Genomic DNA, 27,697 nt, shown 5'->3' with positions numbered 1-27,697 from the left:
GACCATAAATTATTGAAATGACTAATGATGCAGCTGATTATATCTGTATGAAGTTCAACATGACTGTTAATGGAAAATAATGTAGCAGTGTGGCCTTAAGCAGGGTAAAGACTAATCTAAAAAGTGCAGATAGATCTGCCAGTCCTGAAAGTAAAGGAATTCTTGCAGAGGAGAAATTGGAAGGAAATGCACATATCTAAAAAATTAATTCCTGTGCTGAACTCTGCTCACCGTATTATGTAAGAGAAAAAAATATTTCAAAAATCTATAGAAAGAAGCTATGGCAGAGGGTATTCTAAACCAAGGAAGTAGAATTTACTAGGACAAAAATGCCTCTATATTTGCAGCCTTCCAAGATATGTAATAATACACCTCCCTTAAATTTAGGACACCTGACAGAGCCAGAGACTTACAGACAGTGTAATATGTAATTATATATATATATAAAAAACCCAACTACTTCTAGTAATCTGATAAAATTTTCACTTCATATTTGTGGTTGTCTCCATTCACATTGCGTCATGTTTTCTTTTCCTTTTGTCAGTGACACTTGTGTCTCCCAGTTTCTGACATCCTAGGATAAGCATGAAAAATTAAGAAAATATTTGTCCAGGTTCTTGGATAGTGCATAGCAGGCATTGGAGCCTACATGCATTGCAGAACAGTAGGTCTTCACGTGCTAACGTCTAGTTGGCAGTGTCATGATGTATCCCATAAAGAATTGTTAAACCTAGAACTCATAATGAACAACGTTCTTGGATCTGCTCTGATTTTCACTCAGATGTTATTTTTATGTGAGTCTAGAAGGGAAATGAAGATCAAACTACACTTATTTGTATCTATCTATAGTCAGATAAAACTAAGACATATCTCTTAAATCATTGCATGGCTTCTTACTGATTACACGGAAGTAATTAGGAATAAAGTTAAGCTTTCGGACTACTAGCAGCAAAAATAGTCTGACAGGTATTTCCTGCAATATATGCAGCATGTTACAAAATACTAAAAGATAATTCTGCATTGCATTTGTCAGCCTCATAATTAACATGCACTTACTTATCTTACTGATAGGGTGAAATTCATAATCCAGGTGAATATCAGATAATTACAGATTAACTCAATGAGTGTATTGCTTTTAGCTGATTTGGAAGTAGAATTCTGTCTTGAAGTGTCCTTCAATTCAAGATGAGGATAAGGATTTTCTTTAATGATTATTCAAATAATTTTGTTTGAATCTCTCTCAGTTCTCTAGCAGTAACTTTAAACATTTTCCTTCTTCCATTCACAATGGATTCAGAAAGTGCCATTGTGTGTGAAACTACATTAATTTCTTTTCCCCAAAGTTATCTTTGTTTTCTCTCACTAGTGAAATCTCTGTGCACAGAAGAAGTTTGTGTTGCTTTAGGATCTGCTCTGTAGGATAGTAAAGGATGTTTTCTGTTTGAAAATAAAAACTATATGCCAGTGTGTGTTAGCCTCAGTCTTCTAGCTTTTTCAGTTGTCAGCAGGGTAAGATTATATTTTGAAGACAGAGCATGTTCCACTATTTGAGCAAGCATTATCTGATACTGATTTAAAACTTTACTGATTGGTTACAGAGGATAACCATTATTTAGAAAATTGAGGCTAATTAAGCTGTATTTCCTTCTCTGAAGAAACAGAAAGGAGTTCAATCCTCAGCTTCAGATTTTTGGCTCTGAGATGCCTTCTCAGAATCCGGGGTCTGATTTCCAATTACACTAGGGCCCTTTTGCGCTGACGAGATTTGTACCCAGCGTATTTACTGTTTGTTTTACTTATGGGGACATTTTTTCAGAAAATATATCTTCTCTTTTCTCTTCATAAAAATGAAGAGACGTTTTTCTGTTTATGGGGTATGCTCTTCAGCTTCTGCAGAAGTGGCAATGTTTAACTTAGGTACAGTTTCTGTTACAAATGTTGTAGCTGGTTTCATTCAATTATAAATAATCTATGAAAAACTCATTCAGGAAAGCAGAGCACTCCTAGTAATTTTCATTTATCCTGAGGCAGGCTTAATTAATGTACCTGCCCTTTTAGGAAACATTTTACATTTTTTCGTAGACAATATGAATAAAAATTAGAGTTCTTTAGCTTGTTGCCTGCCTGGATGATGATTAATAACGGGAAGTTAGATTATGTTTTCTTTAAAACAGGGGGAAGGGGTGAAATAAACCAATAAAGCACTTAAGATACTTTGCTCAAATGAGGTGCAGTCAATTATTATAAATTTTAAAAAATAAATCCTATTGGTATGAAGAGTGCATAACTTCAAGAGACTGGCCTCTTCTGATCTTGTCCTCTATAGCCAAGAGAATTGCCTGATTTGCTGGGATAGCATGTGTGAAAGGTCACCTTTAAGATATTAGTAATCTCTCCTCAGATGCCTCCAGAATGTGCTACACCATTTGTTCAATGATATTGGCTTGCATCCAGTTTACTTAACCTAATGTGGGCCAGCCATGGTCTGCAGCATCAGCAGTCATAATCATTACTTTCTGATTTGTCTGCTGGAATCTAATTGTCTTTCACATTGGTAGGAGCCCTGACTGCTTCTTGGTGCCAGCTGCAGAGACCAAGTTTGTTCACCCTTCCTTATAATTTTTGAGACTTTTTCTCTTGATTTTTCTCTTTTTGTGTCTTTGTGTTTTAAAACTAATCGTGTTTTTCATGTATTCAGTCTACCGTATTGCTGTATTCCAAACTGTGTTTGTGCATCATTCCTGATTTCTTTTGATTTCTTTTCTTTTTTTTTTTTTTTAATTTGCTATTCCAAGTGAAAGTTAAATACCCTCAACTAAAATGCAAGGAGGAGGAGAAGCAGTTTTGAAATGCATGTGGGCACTGGCACTTTGGGGAAGTGTATCACCAGGTAGTGTAACAAACACTGTCTGTGCCTGTAGTCCCCAGAGTCAAGTCCTAGCAAGGTGGTGTTCTAGTTGCTTGTGTAGGGCAAGTGAGGGCTTGGCTTGCAGCCTGCCTCCAGTGGGCCCAGGGTTGTGTGTGGGGACGGATGTTGGAAACAGAATAACATATGAGGTAGGAAGCTTTCTGTTGGCTCAGAAATGGTTAGGATCTGCCTGGCCCCACTAACTACAAATCCACGCTTCCATGGACATGGAACATACTCCAGTGCTGCAGTTCTAGCTTTCAGTGGAGCTTGGTCGTCTTGCTTGCAGAGCAGCACTGCTTTTTCCTGGTCTGGATCTGAAAGGCACCAATGATCCGTGGGATGGGTTTCCTGCTGGACAGATGGGAGCTCCACAGTCAATGCCCTGCTCAGGTACAGATTTCCTGTTAGCTTTGCCAGTTCATGGTTACACAGAGATTCATCTCTCCTCTGTCTGTGGAATACAATATGTCACTTCTCTGTGTCAGACGAGAGTTCTGAATTCCAATAGCAAAAAGATGATCCTTTCATTTATTAGGTTATCTAAGCGTATAAGACGCATTTGCCCACATTGGTAAATTCTGTGCTCCTGGGTCCCGCCTGGGCTTCTGGAAATGGTCATTCATTACTTGTTCCACAAATGTCCGCAGTGCTGTATGAGTGGCTGGCAGGCGCTGTGTGTATCAGTTGCAGTGGTTGGGTCATGCTTCAGCAGCAAGCTGTGTGAGGCTGCCAACCCTGATATTTGGTGCTTTTCTCTATGCCTTAATTTAAAGGTCAGTGAGGCCACGTGGAAATACCTCTTTAGAACAGAAAAATTCTGTACTGCATATGCGGCTGTGTGTTAGGGCTCCATTTGTCAAGGGCAAGGCAGAGGCAAGATTTTCAAAGAAACATTTTATGGTTGAATCCCACTTCAGATCAATAGAATTTGAATACATAATGACGTGTCCTTTTAAGCACTTTCCCCAGGTATTGCTACAACTCCTACTCTATGTAGCTTATTGTGAAACCTGCCTGCCTGCCCACATGGTGGAAGTGACGTGTGTTAGCAGAAATATTTGGAGTGTCGGAAGGCACTTATTCCTCTGTTTTTGCTGCATGAAGTTCATAAGCATAAAGTACTTCCCTTGTTACTAATGTTATAATGGCTGAAAAAAGTATGAAGAGACAGTGTGATGAATGAAGGGAATGTAAGAAGCCGCAGACCTATTATTTCTAGAATGTCCAACGGTTATACAAGACAAAAGTCCAACATATTTTGTTTTTTGACTATAGGAGTAATAGAAGCAAAAGCTAATAAAAGGTTTGGCAGAGTTTATAAAACCTAGATATGATCAGAGATTTACCATTAGGAGTAGGCAGAAATATCTGTGCCTTGAGCCAATTAACTTCTTGGAGACAAGCTTACCAGTTAATGTGCTAAGTGATATAAAAAAAGTGATAGAAAAGGAGCAGTTAAGAGGCAGGAGAAGCACAGGAAGGGAGGGATGTTTAAGATGCACAATGCTAGGAATTTCAGGAGTGTCAGAAAACAGAATTGGTGATTGTGAGAGGAAAAATTCTGATCAAAATCCCAGGGAAATCAATGCCAGTCTCTCCACAAGTTGTGAAGACCTCAAGGAGAAGGATCGGTAATATTGAGAAGAGATCCACTAAATACTGATTGTGTGTTAAAGGAGTATTGATGTAAGGTGGTAATGAGACTATCTGATGCCTGGCTTTAGCAGATCATTTGAGTGGTGTTTCTTAAAAATTTTGTGTTGCTCAGAAGAAATGCAAGGAAGGCATGAGAAGGTGAAAGCTTGTAGCAGGGACTGTTGTCCTTGGTGAAGAAGACAGAAAAAGGAGTTAGGCTTTCCATGCCTGTCCAACTACTACTGCTGTGGTCACTTCCAATTAGGGATGTCACTGGTAGTTTTGGAGGCAAATTATATAGAATTAACAGCAAATTAGATCTTAAAGCAATTTAAAAAAATCAATAGAAAATATTATAGGTAGCTGGTTGTTCTTGGTGGCTGGTCCATCAATCTCCTCCCATCAGAGGTTTTAAAGATTTTATTCCTATTGCAAAGCAGGTAGTCATAAAGTGAATTCACATCTCCACTGTCTTCTAACCTTGCTTCCCTGAAGCCATTTTTAAATGCATTTCTCTCGCTGTTTATATTACATCATCATTAATGTTTTGTATGCTACATGGTATGTAGCACGAAAGAAAGTGGTTGCTTTTCAGATGAATTCCAGGAAGGCCTATGGGCATATAGTTATCTGAGGGATTTAACCTATAGGTGGGTAAGATGGGAATGCTGGGACACTTGGAGAGAGCTGAGAGACAATGAGTCTAAGAATAAGACAGAGGCACTGAAAGGATGTCTAGTATGTGATTCTTGCAATATCCTAATGAAATAGCTGTATTCTGGTGTCATGTCTTGAAAAACAAATGGAGGGAGCTTGTGTGATTTGTTCAGTAATATTCAACAAAAAGTCAGTGATAGAGGTAGAACTGGGAATAAGGATTTTTATTTTTTTTTTTTTTTCCAGTTCTTAGTATGGTACTCTAACAGCACCTCATTTTTAGAGATATCTGAGGGTAGACTTTTAGTGTCCTTTACAGGCACACATGATGCAGCTCTGCACATATCCTTAGCCAACTGGAAGTTGCAGATTTGTTTAATGTTGCATTTAACTAGAACTAATAATCCCTGCTAAGAAGCAGCGTATAATACACTTGGTACTGAACAAGCAAACTATATAGGTGTTTGCTAGGTTCAGTTTGAAGATGGAAAGGGGCATCTGCCTGTGAAAGAACATACTTGATGTATCCTGAAATGCCAACATTACTGTGGTGGGATTGAGCCAGAACTTACAGAGTGGGTGGCCTTTGGGGTGGTGGTGGGGGGTGGGGGGTAGGGAATTGCATAAATTTTCTGGTAAAAATTCAGCCGTGTATGGAAGGTTTACAGAAAATAGATAGTCTGAAATTATTAGGAACGGAGAAGACAAAAAGATCCTGAGAAATGAAAAACCTGAAACCTGTTAAAACGGTCAACTTTAAGAAAATAAAAGCTTAGAGAAAAGACTGCCAAAGTTGTAGCAGCAGGAGATGGATGCACAGTAACCTTACAAATTTGAAAAGGAAATGGCAGTACTATTGAACAAAATAACTTTGTGCTGAGTGAGTTCACAGCAACAAAGAGTTTCTGCCAGCTGGTAATGAACTACTTGATTAAAGACATTGAACAGTATCATAAAACACTCCTGGAGACTTTGGAGAACACTTGGAGCTGAACTCAGGTGCTTCCTTCCTGCAAGTTTTCCAGTTCAAATGATCAACACCAGCTGTCAATAACTATAAGAACCATCCTTAGCAAAAGTTAAAGCAGTATATTCAACTCCCTGTGGTTAAATTGCGGAAAAGAACTGTAAAAACATACAGGGAAAGCTATGTTGTACAATATTTGCACTAGAAATGTTAATTAAAATTACATTTTGCTTTTTTCTAAGCACTTAGCAGGAAATCTCCTCTGAAAACAGAAGATGGAGGAAATGCCTGACTACGATGAAGTATCTGTAAGTGATCTTGAAGGGGCCAGAATGGTTGCCCTGTTGAAGCAGTGCTTCTTAGAGCAGATGCGATCTTGAACAACACAGTCGCTTATGTCGAAGGCAAGACCCTTGTGTATTTTGTTTTCATGAACCAAAGTTACATCAATATACATCAGGTTCAAATCCTTTGTGAATCCAGGGACAGGAGGAGACCTTTTAGAAACCGGGTAAATTGTGCTGAAGGCACACCTTGTGATGTAACAGCCCATTTCTATGTGAAAGGTAAAAGAATGGTTTTCACAGTGGTATAAGACATATAAAAAGTCTATATTTTGTCTTATTCTCTTGGGCTTTATACTTATTAAGATACTGCTGTCATCTTACTGTCAGTCATGAATGAATTTCTACAAATGAGCAGCAAAACTATATATCTGGAATCAACTGAATTTCATGGCGTATAAGCATCTAATTCTTGTAGTCAGCTGTATAAGTTTTACCATATGCTATTTGCTTGATTTAAAAGCATTTTGACACTTGAGTACTGTAGAAGTATTTCTGGAAGTAATCATTGAAATTGTTTAATGCATTTGCCTCTTTGTCATCTGTTATGAAAGTACTCTGGAGAATTAGAGCTCTTTAAGGGGATGCTTAGGAGCTTTCTGGCCCATGTTAGTTAATGACAGTTCTTTTCCATGCAGATGTTTGATACCAAAGAGTAGACTGATTTCCTGGTGTTAAGGATCATCTCATCTCTAGTGATGGAACTGCTTGAAATTTGGTACTTATGTCAATACGAAGTAGGTTAAAATGAAATACATATATTTCCAAAAATCCAAATTATTATCAGAGTAGAAATAAAAAACACTGTATAATTACAATTGAGTTGGTTCTGAAAGATATTTACTTTGTATTATAAAGCTGTCATGTTATTTGACTAAACTCGTAGCTAAGAACTTGGTTTTATATCAATTGCATAGCCTTTAGTTTGCTTTCGCAGGAGTGATCGTTCATTTGGATGTACCTGTCTCTTCATACCCAAAGGCATTCCATCGCAAGCCACATCTTACCTCCCAAGTGACTGCTGACTTGCTGATAGTGCTTAAACACACTATTAACAAGCCATTAATCTGTAGTAAGATAAAAGCTCTTTTCTGCCTGGCAGATCAGTATTCAAGTTCTACTTCTCATTCCTTAAATCTTCTATTTTGTGTAAATATGTAACCTGAAAGTTTTATGTTAAACATTCATATCAATGGAATTGCTGGATGTAGTTTTTTCACCAGCTTTTGATCTGAGACCAGCTCTGATTGTGATTAAATATTTGTGGTTTATTATTGTGATTAAGGTTTGGAGAATGATGGGGCTGCTGCCTTCTGACAAAGCCTTCTGTCTGAGAGGGATCATGGCACCATTCTTTTTTTCTCTGTTTACAATAAAGATACACTTACTTGGCCTAGTCTTGTTGCTAAAGTGTTTGTGGAAAATGTGCCAGGTATTTGTGTGTGTTTGTGATCCCAGAAATGCTGTTAAGCTAGTACATGGGTGAGTGTTCTTGGGAGACTTTGCATGCGCGTTAATTTAAAACAGATGGAATTCTGCATGATTCTGGTGTTTCTTCTAAGCTGCACAGGCATATGCTAATGTATGGTGTACAGCCAGTAAATTATCCAAATGCAGAGAGTAAGGATAGCAGGTTAAATACGAAGCCAAGAAATAGTAACCTGCTTTCAGAGCAAGAGGGCTAAACAGTGTAGTGAAAAAATCATTATTTATTATTACCTTTGCATTCTGGCTACCAGCTTCATTTAGGGAAAATAATTAAAAGAGGCGATAGATTTCTGAAAAATACATTTTATTACTTCATTGTTTTCTTCTTTATGTTTAACAAAAACAGTGATATACCATTCATTTTGATTCTAAATACATGCTTTAAAGTGCATGGTTGATGAAGCAAGTGCCCTTGGCCACTGCAGGAACGTTAAGCCTGCCCTCTGTGATGTTAAGTGCTATAAAGACTAACACAAGCGTATGCAAAGCGTATGTACGCACATTAACATACACAGCCCACTACTTTTCTTTGCTCCTTCAAATGAAACTGCATTTTTTTTAGGGTGTGGATAGTCAACTATATTCTAAAAGCATCTATTTTTATTTAATATCAGTGAGCTTATTAGGTGTACTATTGATTTGAATTATTTTTCTCAAAGGGCTATGTATCTGCATCCTATAACCATTTTTTCTCAGAACAGCTGCTTTGCTTATTTTGTTAGCCAAAGTTAGGCTCTGAAATTTTTCAGCACCTTTTGGTTCCTAGAGGAATAGTTCCTGGGAGCCCTACAGCCAAGTGTAATTTCATTAAAATAATAGTGAAAAGCAAAACCCAAAGTTGTAAACTATGTAAAGCATATGGTCAGAATGATGTTTATTTTCACCCCAAAGTCAAAAATGCTGAAGAGTATGCCCTAAGTCATCATGGCTGTGTCCTGTTTGACTTTCATTCGATGCTATATGAAGAGGAGAGTGTGCCCATGTGGGTCTGATGGCAGGATATGAGCAAGAATAGAAGTCCTATCAAAGCCATAATCATAAACCTGCCAAGATAGCTCAGTCATAATTTCACAGAGACAGAGTTGTCAATGGGCACTCTCTGTCTTACTTGGAATATGATTCTGGTGTCAGCTCTTCACCATTATTACAGTTAAAAGATGAAGGACGTGAATATGGTAAGAGTCCAGGATTTTGCTTGAAGCACAATACTGAGCAAGACAATCAATGGCTGGGATAATATTTATGGAAATGATGATACTCAAGATGACAGATGGTGTGCTTAGCCTTTCAACAAGAGTTGTGTACATTTTATTCATTGTTTCTACTTCTTTCTTTTGTATTCTATTCTGTGCACCTATTGTAAGCCTCCCTAGACTGTGTAAGTCATTTGCTGAAAATGAGTGTTATTTTCTATTACAAAATCAATTTAAACTACAGAAGAGAAATCAGATGTGCAGGTTTTTTTATGAACCCCACTTTCTGTATTGTGGTTATTAAATAGGATGGATTTTGTAGCTGTAGTGCTTTGGAATTTTGGCACTTCTGTTTGTTGTAGTTAATTTTTGGTCTTATAAATTAACAAGGCATCAAACAATGAAGTTAGAGTGTTGCTGGGTTGGGGTCCAGTCCCTGGTAAAAAATGCAGCTCTAGCATATTGGCAGCTAGGCTGCTTGTTATTCATTGTAAGGTGTCTAGCTATGGGAGTGTTAGATGTTTGACAGCGTTGAATAGATTCCAGTCAGCCATATAAACTACCTCCAGTGAAGTGGAAAGGACCATAAAATTGTTTTAGCAACAGCTAATTCTCTTGAGTCTTTTAAGGCTTTTTCCCCCTTCTTTTTTTTCTTTAACTGTTTGGTTTCCAGTAGAGGATTTTCCAATTTAAACAGTAAATGTTCCCAGATTTACTTCATTTTTTAAGATTAGTTATAAAAGCTTTTCCCTGATTTTGTATTTAGCATAGTTTAGATTTAAAACAAACAAACAACAAAAAACCCCAAGACCAGCACTGAAGTGTATATTTAACAATGGTACCTATCTTTTGAATATAAAAAATGAACTATAAAGAAACTTACAGCATTGTTGTTGGTTTTTTTTTTTAGAAGTGGTTTTTCTATAAATAACCCCCAGTCCTATTTTTATCAACAATGCATTTGGATGCTAGCCTGTGAACTTGTAGGTATTTTGCTTCATGTCCCTGCTCATCTTATAGCTGTTGAAATACCACACAAGCTTTGTGCTGCGGGGTTCTTTTGCAAGCAGCTCAGGGACTTGTCTTTTCTATCTCCAGCTAAAGATGTGTTCCGTCTTTCCTTATGTTGATGTTATTTTTTTTCCTTTCAAAAAGCTTAGACTGTGGATTCAGTGTGTGAAAGAGCATAAAAATGTGTCCTCACCTGTCAAATGTTTCATAATGTAAGAGCTGGTTGCCTCTGTGCCATAGTTCAGTCTTTAAGAAAAAGCCATGAACATAAAATGTTTAAATAGTCTGGGAGACACAGTGGCAGTAGCTTTGGAGGAACCCTGAAAAATTCTGACTTTTGGAGTACAAGGGGGAGATGGAGAATGATGAGATCCTCAGCTGTTACAGCTTCATTGAAAGTACTTAAGGAACCAGGAACCTGGGTAAAAGAGGTTGAATTTTGCAATCTGAGTGCAAGGCTTCATTCTGCTGACAGTGTATGGGCAAATGAGATTAGAGTGAAAAGCAAATTGATTCTCTTGTCACTTCTTGCCACGAACGAGGCTACCTCTTGTGAAGAACTCTGTCTTGTACATTGGGAAAAATGACATATTTCATCCAATGGAGTACGAACTTTTCTTTTCCCCGGCTGTTCACATCTTTTTCACAAGAATTATTTAGTTAGGTTAACATTAACTGGAATAATTGAGGTAAGATTGCCATTGCCAACATTTGGTCTTACAGTAAAAATGCCAGCTGTACTAGGAAGGCATCAGGCAGCAGCATCAGCACATGGGCTGGATCAGGTCTAAAATAGCCAGCTCGTGTGAAGAAACCTAGAGCACTGCTTGGAAACAGGATCCCGGTGACTCACAGTATGTGTTCCCTTCTATAGTAGATGAGGTGAAAGTCCCTGGTGAGTTTTATTGTGCTTGTCTAGACTTTTGTTAATTGTAATTAAGCTTTACTTTTTTTTATTCTTCTAGATCATCTGCATGAAATCTTTATTCACAGACTTTTTCTCTAGTCTTCCTATATCTATATGAACCAAGAAGTCAACACTGTCTATGTAAAGAGAAATGGAACAATAAGTCCTAGTTATTGAGCTTGTTGTACCTGCATTTAGAGGAGAAGACTTGCCCTTTCATTTAGATACATTAGTCCTAGGCAGAGAGATGTAGGCTTTCTAAGGCTGCATGCCTCGTACGCAGCAGCCAAATGCTTCCTGTAGCCATAGGACCAAGCAGAGCAAGTAAGTCTTCCCCTGAGTAATCTCTTTCCTCTTATGGGGACTCTGCTCAGAGCAAAATTTGGCATTTGCATAGGAAGATAGATGCACAAATTCTGTAATCCGTGACTTCAAGCAAAGGCTTAGCTACCTCAAATGTTGGCTTATATACATTACTGACTGCAGATGCCATAAAATACCTGATTTTTTTCAAGTCAAGATGGGGCCTGAGCATTTTAACAGTTGCGTATTTCACCTGAGCTACTGGCAGTCACTGGGACAACTTCCAAAGCTTATTTTTTACAATGGTAAGAGCTTCTGTTTTCCTTACCTGAAGCATATATTGGTGGCTCCAGTCTTTGTTTCTTTGCAAACCTGCTCTATTCTACACCATGCCCTGTAGTCGTTTTCTGGGAGATCAAATAGTTTTAATACTCTCCAATAAAATTTTGTGTTGCTCTTGTTGCAGACATACAGCTCATGTGCTTGTGAGCCATGACAACATGTGAATCCTCCTTTCCCAGAGGTGGGCCTAGTTGCTGCTTAGTTCCCTAGAGGGCATTTACTACTGAAAAATTAATAAAGAATGGAGGATAGGGCAAAGAGAAGAAAAACATAATTCTTAAAATCTACTTATCAAGTATTCAAGTCTCTGCTTTGTTCTGTGTAGACAGAGTGGAGTCAGTGCTGCTATTTACAAGATGAGCACAGGGCCTTGTGTCTCAGACTGGCAGGAGCCAACAGGAAAATATGATGTACAGGAAGATTATTTGATGAGCAGAATTCTGGTTAGTGAAGAAGAAATTGAGGTGTTTCTGGCCATGGTTATTGAAGGATATTTGTTTGCTCACATGATGATCCAATACAAGTATACGAAGATGTGCACACATTTGTTTTGAAGGTCCATTGGTTCTTTTTAGGAGACCTCTATGGTTTCTGTCTTTGGTTTTCTTTCTGATTTAGGCAATACTTTTTGTGAAAAACTTCACTTAATAAGATGGTTTGTTTTGAATCGCTGCTGTTACTTCAATATATGGAGGTTACCCTTTGTTATCATTTTATTCTAAATATGCTTGCTGTATCATTTTAATGACATTTTGTTCCTTTTTTTCTAATGAGAAAATGTGACACTGCTGCCTTCTGAGGAGGCAAAAGGAAATAATCTTTTTGTACTTCTGTGTAAACCCCTGCTGTCACACTTTTATGTGACACTACCAGGAACTTGAAGAGCTTGATGGATTCTTACTTCTGATTTTTCTGCACCAGAACTCGTCTGCTGACAGTGGAGTCGAGAACAAACATTTCCAAACAAGTGACAGTGAAGCAAGAGAGAAGGATGTTTGTGATGGGTTGACGTTGGCAGGCTTCCACTGAGGCGCTCTCCATTCCTCTCCTCAACAGGACAGGGGAGAAAACAAGGTGGAAATGCTCGTGGGTTGCGATAGAGACAGGGAGATCCTGTATCCATGACTGTCACAGGCAAAACTGACTCGATGTGGGGAAAAGTCAGTTATCGCCGATCAAAACAGGGCTGGGTGCTGAAAACCAGGCAAAAACTAAAAGGCTTCCTGCCCTGAGCCAACTCCCTCATTCCTGGCTTCTCCACCTGCCACGGGGCACTGCCGGCTCCTCGGCCCAGCCCGGCCATGGGGCAGCTTGAACTAGCCGTGACTGGCGGGGCAGTCCCCGCCTCCCCTCATAGGAACCCCGGCTGGGGCACAGGCACCTGTCGGGGACAGAGCTTAGACACGAGGAGCCACAACTGTTTTGGTGAATGGAAGATTCACGTAAGAAGTTAAACAAGGTAAACTTTCAGAAACAGTAAGTTGTGTCTCGACAAAGCCCTGATCTGTGACAGGAATTATTCACCCATATTGCTCAGTTGATGGACACTGACAGAGGGGGAAAATGGGTACAAAAACCTGAAATAGTAATTTGATGTAATGGAGAAAAATATTACACTATTCCCAATTAAAGAAATTACTGTAAAGAAATCTTCAAAGGAAAATAAAAGGCCTGCTGGTAAGGGGAAAACATCTCTTGGATCTAATTGCATTTTTGTACAAAGCAAACTTATCACAGTTAGAATAGGACAAGTGGTAAGTTTAATTTGCTCAGAAAGAAGGAAAAAAATAAAGGGAGGAAAGAAGAGCGAACTGAATCGGAAGAGATTTAGAAAGATACGAAGTCGAAGGGAGGTAAAGCAATGAGAAGGGTTTGTAAGAAATTGAGCCAGAAGATATGGAAAAGAGCTAGAAAAACCCCTTATTTGAAGAATCGAGGAACTGGAATGTGTTTTAAGATATAACAGGTGATGATAATTTCTTACTGACTGTGGGCAGGTTTCAACGGATGGCATGGACTGGCTGGTCTTACAAGCCACTAAGCAGTACGAGCTGGTTGCCCATGGGTTATTCTGAGAAAAATAGACTTAATACAATGGGGGTGTCCTGAGTCAGATTCAGAAGCAGCATGGGCTTCTCAACCAGGCTTAGCAACTTGAACAGTTTCATATAAACACAGCTGTGCTGCATCTGGATGAAAGCAAGTAAGTCTACATGGTGCTGTACGTGGCCACGCGAATTTACCAAAGCAGAGCAATACCCTAATTTTCCTTTGCTGTGGTTGCACTTCAGTCAGTGGTTTCCCTTAGTGCTGTGTGACTGTAGTGCTATGGTTTTTCCAGTAAGGCTGAAGATTTTCCACGTGATGGGTTTCCCATCATCTTCTGTGGGAAAGGGTGTCACATCAGCTAACTGTCAGGGTGGACAGACTCCTCTGGAGAAGCCTTTCTTTTCAGTGATTATATTTGTTACTCACCTCCTTTTTTTTTGGTGTTTTTTTTTTTTTTTTTTTTTTTTGTTGTTTAGTTTGGGGTGGTGGTGGTGATTTATCAACATCAGTATTGCCTCCCTTCCCCCTAGACTGCCCTGTTTGGATAATTCTACCATTTCAAGTTGGTTTAGCCCTCTTTTGCCTATGCTAGAGAAGACTTAGATGGACTAATCTGGCTGTGAGTTCTCCTGACCAGTCAGCCTAACCTTCTTAGGTGTGCAGCTATCTGCTGCTGATAGCTAGGAAGGACTGGAGTGTGTGAATGACAGCACACACCTTTTCACACCCATGGTGGCAGCAGATCTTCAGGACTTCTGTTTCAGTTTCTCTAGCCCCACTTGGCTCTTCCCTTCCCTGCCTCATCTCCCTTTAATTGGTTCAGTGTTTTACAAAAAAGCACTTCTCTTTTTTTTTTGGGGGGTATGTGATGCATTACTCTATAAGTTTTAATCATTAAATGTGCATGTGTATATGTGTGTACATATATATATGTATGTATAAAAATCTATTCTTCTCCTATTGTCTAAGCTTGCCCAGGCTATGCTCTTAGGTCTGAGGCTTCATCCTTGATGGAATTAAGAAGTCAGCTTCTTGCAGGATAAGGTCAGGAAGCTGCTCCATTGATAGACTCTGAATTTCATTATGAGCTTAATTCTTTATGATGATTATTTCTACTGGTATTTATCATGATCTGGAAGTAAAGGAGAATGGCTTGTTCATCATTGTTAACTATGAAAATATATAATCAGTCCATGATTCCATTCTGAGACTGCATGTAGTGACCCAGGATTTCCAACTCATAAGAGATGTAATACACTTTTAAAAGCCTTTTCATGTTCCTCCCCACTGTGTATGAAGCCATGAAAATTTTTCATTGTTGCTCTACAGTGTAATTATGCTTTTTTTTGACATCAGACTCCAAAGAAGTTGTATTAAAAACAAGAAGGAAGTCAGCAGCTAGGAGCCTAAGTCTTTCAGAGCAGGTTAAGCCTAAGTCTCTTTCTGTTCATCTTTGAAACTTTAATACTTTAGTGTGGAATTTCATGACAGCACTGTGAAGTGCTCAAGGGATGTGTACCTGCTGTGGGCCAGATCCTAGCAAGTACAAGTCTTCTGAGCTTAAGCACTGCAGTGCCAATTTGTGCCAGCTGAGGGTTTGGTCTATGCAGTTCATCTTCGTATGCTTTCAGCCCCTTGAACTACTATAACCAAATTGCAAGTGCCTGGATTAAGTGGGAGGAAATAATATACACAGTGAGGTTTGCCTGGGAAAGAATCTGCTGACTTCCCGGCCCTGCTGATCCATTGTAGAAATGACTCTTGTGCATCACAGTGTCAGCTAAATGTTTGGATGTACACACCAAACTGAACTCACTGATGTTCGGAAATAAACACGTGTCCTGATCTGAATTTTGTCTCTTGCAGCTTTTTGCAGAAACGGAAGCAATCTGCTTTCTGCTCGGAGTTGTCTTAGTAGGTTTGCATTGTCAAAGGTTTTGATGCATGGAAAACTGGTGACAGACTTAGAGGAGATTGTCACATTCGAGCTTCGAAGTCATTATTTGTCTTGTATCTAGAATATGCTCCAATTCAGTGTCTTCAGTGGGATCTGTGACGGACCAGCAGGTCTGAAAATAGCAGACCTATTTTTTCAGTATGAAAAAAGTGTGATAGACTTTTTTTTTTGCTTTCTGGTTGTCAGATGCTTTGCCATCATGCAGTTCATGATGGGTTGAAAGCTGGATGTTTTCCACAGCTAGTGCAGAATGTATTGAGTGGAATCATATGATGCTGGAGCTGGAAGAGATTGCAAGAGGCTATCTAGTCTAGCAGAAAGATCAGCTATATTTTTATTTGTTTTATGTTACTTATCTAGTGGACTGGAATAGTACTTATGGAGACCTGGTGACAGATAACCAGGAAACAGTTAATTTCATTTATATTTCTGTCTGCTTTTGTAGAGTGCACCTCTTCCAGTCCATCTAACTTGGACAATCTGACTTAAAATAAAGGACAGAGCCAGTAACATCACTCTAGTTTTTGCATTTATATAAACTGTACTTACATAGTTACAGCCCTTTCCTTTCACCCTTCTGGTCTGGTAGTTCTCTCTAAATAATATTTTTCATTCTTACCTCTAGCTTATCAACTCTATGGTGCTTCTCTGGATTTTTGGGAACTGCGCGATTTATTAACTACTTAATACTACAGTGCAATTGTAATTAGAGCAGGCTCAATACCAAGGATGCAGAACCAAAGCAGAAGTCAAAAGTACTAAGGGAAAGTGCTAGGTTGAGCAAAAAAAGGGTAAGGATCTGTTACTGTCAAATTTCAGCTTCTTGGAGCAAACCAAAAGATTTAGTCTAAAAAGAAATGAGATTTTAAACTGAAAGGTATGAGCATTTTTGTCTAAAGTCTGAGAGAATGAGACTGATCTTTGGGATCACGGTGATATGACAGGTGAAGTCTGAGGAGGCGGTGAAGGAGATCAACCTGTGTGTTCAACCTGTGTTGAAGAACTGGAAGACTGCTCTGGAAAAATATAAGAGAAGAAAGAGAATTTGTGTCATTTGTGAGGGGTTTGGTATTTTTTTTCCCTGGGACTTTCCACTTTCAGTCTACTTTTTAAAATGCCTTTCCTAGATCTACAATGAAGTTGGTTTGAAAAGAAATTTATCATTAGTCAGAAATAGGTGGTTTATGCTACTGTGAACTTGCATAGTTGTGAACTACTGCCGGATACTCCTTGGAAAGTCAGAAATTAAGCCGTCAAATATTGGACAGGTCCCACCTTGACCTTCTCCCTAATTTTTCTTGTAGGAATTCTATGAGAAAAATGAGTTGATTTTTCTCGGTTTACCGCAAAGACCTCAAATTGCAAACTATTGAAGTAGAATGATTGTTACTTATTTTCCTTGTGTTATCTGTAGGTTTCATTGCATCCTTAGACCTATGTGGACATACTGAAAAGTGTTAAAGACTAAGAGCTCCTCCTTTTGTGGCTATGGATAAATGGTGTTTCGGAAGCAGGAGACACTTGCTGCATGCCTATGTTAGATCATTTTCAGTTTCTGGTCTGATACTTAGTAGAACTCTTGAATAACTTAACTTCTATTTGTTGCCTGTCTATACTTTCTGGTAGATTCAGATGCAGGTATCTAGTTGTTGGCATAAGATACACAGAGTTTTAATGAGAGTTATACAGAATTTTCAGCTAGATGTAATTGTATCTTCCTTTATATTTGGTTGGGGAGCTCACCTGACAATCTCAAGATTCAGAGATTATGTTCTCCTTGAATTTATTGTCAGCAAAGATAGTATGCTGGATCTTTTATTCCCTTCCCCATCTGAGCACTGGGAGATAGCACTACTGCGATGTGCCTATCAGAGCCAGAGATTAAGAGCCTACTCATGTTCTTGAGAGGTAAAAGCCTTGCACCTTACTTTCCACTACTGATTACTGCAGAAGAGCTATTTAAGGAACAATCCCCAGCCTTTTGCTAATATGCTGATAATACATCTGACATTTTGCTGCAGGAGACCAAGGCCACAGTTCCCCCTGCCTGCACCCCTGCCAAGAGAGAGTGGGTAAATTTTCCCTTTCCATCAATTCTAGCAGTACTAAAACTTTGGCATTACTATAGCTCTACTCTAGGACAGTTTTGATTCCCCAGCATGGAAAACATCTATGTCCACATATTGATGTCAAAATTGCAATCAAATGTTTTGCCTGGACTTTAGGACTGCTTTACCTGGCAGCCTGGATGGCACCAAAAGCCTTCAAAAGTCAAATGAATAATGGAAATACCAAATACTCTGAAAATCAGGCACCAAATCTCATATCAGAAACCCTGACGATGTAGCACCTGCAAGGACCTAGGTAGGGTAATATTTGTCTGCCAGAGTCACAAGACTCTCTCCTCTTTGTTTCTTATTTTTTCTCTCATTCACTATGAATGGTCAAACTTCAGCAGAGAGAATTAAGGCTAAGCAGTGTAGTATAACAGTAGTTTCACAGTGACAGCAAATACAGAATTGTGTCGAAAGATAGTCTTGAGAGGATAAACGTTTAGTGAGATGTGAGGGAGTACTAGTGTCAAAATCCTTTAAGATCACAGTTGCTTCTCCCATGAGATGCCTGGGAGGGGATGGTAAAAAATTGTGATCAAAGTAACAAAAGCAACCAACTGGCCAAAAAAGTTTTATTTGGCTTTTGTGTGGTTGTCGGTTTTTTTTTGGTTGGGGTTTTTTTTTGTAGTGGCTGGTTTACTTTGTGCACTAATGGGAGAGTAAGACAACAAATATTAGCTTGCCATTATAAGGTCTAAGTGGTTCCAGTTTTCCCTGTGTATATTGTCAATTTGTAAAATGTTTTATGAAAGGTTAGGGAGAGAACAAGAAAGTCTATGTCTCACTGGTTTGCTGCCAAAGAGCTCATGACCATTTTTGTTTCATAGCATCTGAATTTTCTTGAGTCAAGCTTTAAGGCAGTAAATTCTCTTCCATTATTGCTCAATGTTTTTTCCCACATTTCTTAAATTAATTTCTGAGGAAAAATTCTCCAAGGAAGTATGCTTGCTTTAAGGGAAACAAAGTTTTTAAAATTTGCTGGGATTTCATAGTCGTCAAAGCTGTGCAGCCTTGCAGGGTGTATGGGATAGAGCCCAGTTCCTCTCTTCCACACCTGCCCCTGTGGATTGTCTCAGGGAGGCTGCAGTAGCCAGCATGTCTGCTCTTTAGCTGTGTTGTCTGACCTAGTCATTGCTACTGGCTGAGAAGGGAGGGAAGGTGGGGTAGAGAGGGATTTCCCACAAAGTTCCTGAACTAAACAAATTTTTCTTTGTTTTTTGAAGTGGATAGTCTTTGAGTATAAAAGTTTAGGGTCATTTTAGGGTCATTTCTTACCAACACATTGGTAATGATTAGAAACATAATCTCTATTTATTAAGTGATTTGGAGAGTGTTCTTATTTAGGCATTTGCTTCTGAAGTATTTTTCAAAGTACTCCCCTTTTTTCCTTTTTCTTTTGTCTTACAGAGTTTTAGATTTTAAAATATACAGAGAAAACCTATATATTGAAAGCATAAAGTATTCAATGCCATGTTACTTGTACTTGGTATTATTTTCATTTACTTTTTGATCTACATGTAAGCTGTTCTTTCACAGATTTGGTGGGAGAACCTCACTTTCCCTTATCCCGGTGCTGCTTTGCTTGTCCCTTGCAGATTTAAGGACCAATAAAATGAGCATACTTTATAGCTTCTTTACCTTGAACATACATGGCAATCAGGCCACTGTACTTTAGGTTAACACTCACACCTCACTGAGCTCAATCCTGAAAAATAAACAAAACTCATGGAAAAGAGGGTTGCTTGGCAAAAGATTGAGCTAACTTTATGGATATAAAAACATAGGGCTCAGTTCTGCCAGAAACTGAGTATTCTGACCCCAGTCCCATACAGCACTTAAGCACAGGCTTAATTTTAAAGCAAGTAGCAGGTTGACTGACTCCTAGAAAGGCTGCACCCATAATCCTTGATACTGGATGTGGAGGAGGACTTGGGTTGCTTGTGCAGTTGTCCCACAGCCAGGGCTTGCTCCTCCAGTGCCCAGGTGGGATGGCAGTGCCCAGGTCCCAGGTGGCACCACTGGCGTTTCTTGGAAAAGCAGAGCTCTGTGGCCACTTGGGCACATGCTAGGTGGTGCTGGCAAAGTGTGGTGCCTTGCCAGGGCAGCTGCAGGCCTGGAGAAACCACCAGTCTCTCTTGTCAGGGGAGTGGAAGGAAAATGTGTGGAAATGCTCCCTTACACCAGACAAGAAGTTTCCTCTACCCAGCAAATTCCCAGCTGTCCTGTGAAGGCTTTTGTGCTCAACCTGTCCTCTTTTTACTGAGCTAAGCTCCTGCATATAACCGCTCTGCATATGAGTTGTTCTGTCCAGGAGGAACAGACATGTCGTATCAAAGGGGCTCCTCTATGCAGGGAGAGGGAGCAAGTAGAGGGCTGATCTGTCAATCAGCTGTCAGGCATCCTGGCATTTTCGTGATGAATTAGGCTCTGTAGATGCTTTGTGGCTTAGCTAACAAAGAGGCTGATTTTTTTTTTTTTTAATTTACCAAATTCCCCAGTGCTACTCCTACAGTACATGATTTTATCAAGATTTTTTTTTTAATACATTGAAAATGAAATACAGGGCATTGACTAAAAAAGAGAAACCATACACACATTAGAAGATTAATTTTATATCAAGTTTGGTTTTTTTGGTTTAAGATTGCAATGAAGCTTCATTCTTGATGCATCACCAGTGTCTGCTTAATAGGATTTTTCTAATTTTATGTGCTTACTTGTTTGTGTGCTTTTCCTTCAGAGACCATGTGTTATTTGTATTTTATGTTACAGGCTACTTGCATGTATATTTTATGGTTTTATATGCATTTATGAAGTTTAGTGAACAAACCTTAATTTTTATGTGTGGTGTAAGTTACAGATACTTATTCCCCAAGAAATATTTCTTTTCCGTAAAGTGAGATGAGTACTGTAGTTATTGATCTTTCTTTTGATCTCCTCAGTGTGTTACATATATCGTTAGTGCTTATTGTTACTGTGTTCCTTTTTCTTCCTGAAATTGTCTGAATCATGCTATTCTGTTGGTATTGATAAGTAATGAAAATTAGTCTTCCGGTCTGTAATTTTGGACCCTAGTATAGTTTATAGTGTTAGAGTACCCGCAATGACTTTCCTTTTGTTTTTTACATTGCTGTGGGGCTGGCGTTCACGAAGTAGAGGTGACAAAGTTAAGGCCACATATTTCTGTCTTCTGCAAAAAGTTCTGAATGGCTTTCCATAAAATGATGAAACTTTCCAATTTTGAACCAGCTTGAAAGTGAATTATCTAAAAGACACAAGGCTTCAAAGGTACAAAAGTCTATTTTTTTGGAGGTGGCTACTGATGGCAAAAAGTTGCAAAGAAAATAACTGGAACAAAAGGTTAGTTCTGATTCGATAGACATGGCTAGCATTGCAAGCAGACTTACCTCCCACACCGCATAGCAATGAGAAGGGAGCTTGGTGAGAAAGTTCAAACTGCAGAAGATTATCCTTTCACAAATAAATTCTTTTAACAGGCCCCTGTTGAAAATGGTAAGATTATACCTCTGAGGAGAGCTACCTCTCTGAAGAAGTCCTTATGGCACTTACAGTTTTTGGAAACTCTTAAATCTTCTGGAGTAAAAATAATAAACTTTTCATCCTTTTAAATAAGATATGCATTTTCTGTCAAGATCAGGTCTAATTGTGAATTACTTAAGGAGCTAATACTCTTTGGAGGAAAAAAAAAAATGACCCTGAGATTTGCATAGCTAAATATGCTTTTATTCTTTTTATTGCCATGCTTTTTGAGTGACTGAAAGTTTCTTCAGCTTCCAAGTCATAGTATCTAACACATTTTGATGTATCCATCTCATTTACTTGTGAGTGTACAGTTTACATTCTTCTAACACAAAACATTTTGTTACAGTGCAACCCACATTCAAAATTATGGACTGGGAGTATCCAAATACAAATTGTTACTGTAACTTGTTTAATAGTCTAGTGTAAATGCAGAGGCTTTCTAAGCATACCGAACACAGTTATGCAAGACTATATTCCTATAGTTCACTACAAAGTTCATTTTTAATTCTATAGTTTTGATCTGTTTCAAACACATCTTTTAAAGACAGTGGTAGGTCTTAAGTGTGACAGTGATGATGATAGGCCCAAAGTGTATGTATCATATTTAAGCACTAAATTGGCAATTGATATTATTTACAACTATTAAACTTAAATTAGGTCCCAATTCTGCTTCAGATAATGAATCAAGAGCTAAGTCTGGTGAACTCCAATGGTAGGATCCATGGTGAACATATTTTCTGGGATATTTTGATGATGTGACATCAAACATACATATTTTTATATGTAACTGATTTGCTTGACATTTATGTGACTTTTCTAAATTCTGTTGAAAGGTAGATGTCCATATACTAGAGAAGAGGTGATTGAACTACTTTGAGAGGATATTTTAAGAGAAAAGTAGTCCCTCTTATATTTAAAAAGCAGAACTGACTGTGTTCATTTTCTGCAGTTTTTCATTTTTTTTTTCACCAAGAACAGTATCAAATGTTCATAATAAAACATGCTGAAATGGCTGCTGTTGTGCTTTTGCATGTTTTCTTACTGGAAATGGGTTTGCTCACTGCTTTAATGAAATTTGCAATGTCTTGGTTCCAAGGTCAGATTCCTGACAACCTTGACATTAAAATTTTGCTGTGAATGGTAATTTTAATATATAGTTGGCCAAGGTGGAAGACATGGATAGCAGGGATGGAGAGAGTGTCAATCATTCTTGTAGTTAACCTCTCGAAAGGTTGAGAGTGGATTTATCCATATTTGGAAAGTATTTGTTTCAACATCCATTTTCCTGTTAGTGTCAAATCTCTTTTTTGAATTCTTATTTTTGAAGCAATAATAAAGGGAAAATTTTAATGTTGAAGTAGACTGCTAAGGAAGATCAGGAATAAACTTGAGGTTGGTATAGCATGAATTACATGCGTGCTTCTCATTGCCAGTGCATACTTCCATTTTGTGACTTTTGTTTTAAAAACTGGTTGTCCTCCAGCTTCTTCCTATCCCTTCTTTCCCCCTAATCTGTTTGGACTGTATTTTAGAGGTTAATTTTAAACAATGCTTTTTTTTTTTCTTTTGCCTTGAGTTGTTTAAAATGTGATGTTTGGAGAATGTTTCTCAAATGATGCAAGTTTCACTTCTTTTCATACAGAATAATTAATAGTGGCAAGTCCTGAAGCCTGCTGTGCTTGTTGAAAACTTACTTACTGCAGGGATTGGTGCTATGGGAGTCAAGGGTGGGAGAGAACATTTTCCACTTATGCAAGTCAAAATGTCAACAGCCCACATGGGTTTGAATAAAAAGGCCATTTGTGAAAACCGGTGATTGATTTCTAATCTAAATTTTGGTCTGTCATGTTTTCTGAAAGTATTCCAACTCTGTTTCCAAGTTTAAAAAAAAAAAAAAAAAATCCTTGTAGATAGTACTGCAAGCTTAATCTGATTCCTCGGAATTAACCTGTTACCCTATTTACCTTTCAAATTAATTTTAAACTAAAATTCAGTTCTGGAATTGCATTCCTGTGAAGAGTAACAGGTGAGTAGCAGTGGAGCCCAACAATGCCTTTGAAACTACAAATATCTAAAGTGCAGGGGAAAACAATGTGCTATCCTGTACCACAGAAATGCACAGAAAGCACGTGCCTTCAGGAAGGTTGAGACCACTGGTCCTGAGTACTTGCCATGTTAGTCTCTGAGGATTCTGGAAGGAGGCAGAGACCTCCTACTAGGGAAACTCAGCCTCATTGGAATGGCACCCTTTTGGGGGCTTGTGGACTGACATGATAGTGATATAATTTCACACAGTGTTATCCTCTGTGCCAGTATTTAATGCAAAATGCTTCATCTCTGCAGTGAGTAAGTATTCTAATCATACAGGAACAGGGACTTTTGCATGTCACGTAACTCATCCCCTTCCTGTGGAAAGAATAATTGTCTTTAAGCCATTGTTAACATGTTCTTTAAAGTCCTCTTAAAAGACCTCTAATGATGGAGATTCTGTAAATGTCCACACATAGTCTTTTCAAGTTTTTCTGTTACTTCTGTAAGAAAGCTTCTCTTGATTTCTAACTTAAATCTCCCTTGCAACTTGTTATTACTTGTAAGGATCTCTCCTGTAAGGATATAGAGAATAGATTATTCTTACATGTGGTGCATTTTTACGTATTTTGAGATTCTGAGTGTATTTTCTTTTTGCATGCTGACTGGTGCCAGTTTCTTCAGCCTTTGTTTGTTACATTCTTTAGATTTCTGACCTTTTTCATTGCTTTTAGGCTCTCTTCAGCTGTACAGTTATTTCCTCAAATAACCTGATACAAGCAGAGCTGGGCCTTGTGGCAGGTGGTTTGAGGCCAGTTGATCCCTTCAACTAGTCAGGGAGCCTAGAGGGAAGAAGGAGGAGTGAAATGAGTAAATACTTCATAGATCAGGAAAGAGTAAATCTGAAACTCTGGAGCTGTATCAATCCCAACTCATCCTCTTGTAGCCAAGTTAGGTGAAGACACTGGGATTTTGAGGAGGCAGACAGCTGTTGGGACTGGAGTATTCACTCTTGAGGATTATGAACAAATAAAGCTCCATTTCTTCTCTTGGCCTGTATTATGTGCCATACCTGTCATGGACAGCTTTATGCATAACTTGGTTACATGAAACCCTTGAGAATTATGCCTTGCAGAAAGCAATGAAAGCTTATCTTTGTACTGAGAGGCATTATCAACACTGTAGCATGTGGACTGGGTTGGTTTTTGGTTTATTGGGTTTTTTTGTGGAATGCATAAAACTATTCCCTGGAAAGCTTTTTTGTCTACATTTCATTACATTTCAGATTTCTGAGTAGCTTTTTAAAAATTGTTATTTTCTGGTGTTTAGGTAGAGTTAATATTGCCTTATTTTGGCAGTGGTTATGGGCCTTTATTTTTTAGGCTAATGAAAACATCTGTCTTTTCCCTCTAAAGAGTTTCTGAGACATGCAGATGCTACAAGGAGATTAAAACAAAGCAAGAAACAATTTCACAGGAATGCATGTTTTAGGACTTTTTTTTGGAGGACCTAGAATATACATTTAAGATCTCCGGGTTTTAAAACTAAGTGAATATGGGACAGACAACTGGGTTTAGACATGTGCTGTGAAACGAGTTGCTTACACTTCTGCTGTCATCCTCCCAAGTGGAAAGGGAACTATACATACTCATGGCTTACAGGTTTTTTTGATATCGACAAAAGCATTGCAAGTATGAAAGCTTTTTCAATTCAAAGTGCTGCAGAATGTGCTATGGTTTTTATCCCTCTAGAATTTCCACAGAAACTTGTAGAATTGAGTGTAGGAGTTCAGATTCCCAAATAAATGGTATTTCAAGGTTTATTTGATTAGGGCATTTCCTCTGTGACATGGATATCTTTTGTTTGGTAATTCAATCACAAGTGGAAGCGTGTTCTATACATCTTGTTCAGTTTGCCCTCTGGCTTGCCATGATGGAATAGTCTTTTTTATATCTATCAGCAAAGAAAGTAATTTCTTCTCCTATGTCTTTCTCCTGTGTTGTTCCCCTGTTTCTCAAGTAGTTGAAATTTTTCATATAGGAAAATTCCAGTTAGGGAACCATCTTATCTTGTTCTTAAAAGAAATTCTTTTGAAAATTAATTAGCGGTCTTTCTTTTTTCCATGTGATTAGGCTTTGAGTGTTGACAGCAAAGCAGTGGGATGTACTTCATGAACCTAAATGATGAGTTCATGTCTCTTAGGCCCCATGCACATAGCGTTGCAACAAGCAGTGAATAAATTTATTTGGTGGTATAATCCTTCACTGATGGAAATAGCAGTGATTCTGAGTTGTAGGACAAACATCTATAAAATTAGATTGGCTTACCTGAATGCCAACAGTAGCTACTGTACTTTGCTTCATACTGGAGTTGAATATAAAGAATGCCAGTGAAGTTTTAAAATCTAAAAGAAAATAGCCAAAAGCAGCACATGTTCAGATGAAGAATTTGGTCATGCATATTTTCCAGCAGCTGTTTTTGTTTAGGTTTAATTTAAAATACATTCAGCTTAATTCTGTGTTCAGAATCATCAAAGCCTACCAAAAATCCTCAGATTTTGTTTCATAGAGATCATTATCAAGTTCTCAGCAATTGTATGTTTATTACTTTCATATTTTGCATTTCTGGGGTTTCTTATGCTACCCAAGGGCATGGTCTAGCTCAAAGAATAACAGCAATCAGCATGCTTTTCATTTACTCTTTTTCATTATCATAGGCATACTATATTAAGACCTGTTTTAGAAACAAACCAATTTTACTTTTTAACCTCCCATGTGCTTTATTAGGTTGCTGAGGTTTTAATTTTACTTTTTTTTTTTTTAATGGTTATGAAAATAAGAGATTTTGGTCCCAATTCCCATTCATGCTATGGCCTTTCTAGAAAGTTTTGTCATACCAAAGTTGCATATATAGGTCTTGTAAGCGGCCGATCAAAGCAGCAGAAAGGCCACAGTACAAATGAGCAAAGCCGTTTGTGTCTGTGTTTTCCTGAGAGATTGTTGTACCCTGTGGACCACTGTCCTCTTCCTGTTCTTTACCCACTTCAGCAAGCACTTAAGCCCTACTGTGCTTCTCATCAAGTATTCTGTGCCATAGTGTAGTTTCAGAGTGGCAATGCCCATATAGACAACTTTGCATAGACAATAAAAAAAAAAAAGCCACATAGCACTGTCCTACCATCCCAAATTATATTTCTTACATTAAGGAATGGCAACCCAAGACATCTAGGATTTAACCTTCAAGATTCAGTTTATCTAGAATTCAGGAAAAAGTTTTCTCTCCATGATTGTTCAGTCCTCTCTTTCTGTCTGATTATGGTAACAAATTTTGTCATGTTCTTATCTACAAGAAAAATGTTGGACTTCACTCTTTTTGTTTAGGTAAACAAATAGCAGCCTGCTATTATCACATTTCACTTACTGCTGTTGATTGCTGATGTTGATTCGATATGCTATGGCTGAAGGACTCTCAGTCAGTTGGTTGCTATAGGCTAGTTTTTATTACATTTATCCTGTATGCATGTTGAATAATGAAGTTTATAATGTTTATGGGACACTCAAGATGCTTTCAACGTATTTTAGTATCTAGTTCCAGTTAGCTCAAAAATCAGGCCAAACAGGGCCTCGAGTAGACAAATGAGCTGACATCAATGAAGCTGTTGGTGTTAAGTGTGAAATTCTGCGCATGTTTTGGAGTAGAAAGTGACTGCAGAAGGCAATAAGGAAACAAATGTTGGAATTTAAGAAACAGAAAGTAATTTTTTTTTGGTGATTAATATTTTACTCACTATTATTTGTTGCTGAGAGGTTAGAAGATTCCACAAGCTGCTTGCCTGTGTCTAGTCATGTTGCCTTGTGAGAGTCTGAAATTGGAGAGGAAGTTGTAACCACGGTAGGTTTTTTTTTGTGTGGTAATGAAATGATCTCAAGTACGTATATATTGCCTAGCTTTGGTTGGGTTTTTTTGACCAGATGATAGCTCTTATCCTCACTGATCTGCCAAGCTGTTTCTCCTAAACAAGACCTTAGGTCCTACCCCAGTAGGTGCTGACAATTGAGCTTTTTGCTGATTAATTGCCTAAATTTGGGAGAAGATACCCCAGAATTTGCAAGATCAAAACCTTGTTGGATGCTTTTTAGATCAATATTACAGGAAGTCAAAGGAAGAAAGCTGAGCTGTGGGCACCACGATATGAGAATGAAATAATGGCGCGCTCTCCTGTTTTGCATTAAGCCTCTGCAAATGACCGTT

At 38.3% G+C, this 27,697-nt stretch overlaps 1 protein-coding gene across 1 annotated transcript in view; it reads left to right on the top strand.

Annotated features, from left to right (window-relative positions):
* LOC104350103 (glypican-5) overlaps positions 1-27,697 on the top strand; it is a 383,557-nt gene that overhangs the window by 93,867 nt on the left and 261,993 nt on the right. The window lies entirely within an intron of this gene.

Source organism: Leptosomus discolor, chromosome 7, assembly GCF_034619465.1.
Source record: "Leptosomus discolor isolate bLepDis1 chromosome 7, bLepDis1.hap2, whole genome shotgun sequence".
NCBI classification, from domain to species: domain Eukaryota; kingdom Metazoa; phylum Chordata; class Aves; order Leptosomiformes; family Leptosomidae; genus Leptosomus; species Leptosomus discolor.
Note: the sequence above shows the minus strand (reverse complement) of the source record. Positions and strands in the feature narration are given on the sequence as shown.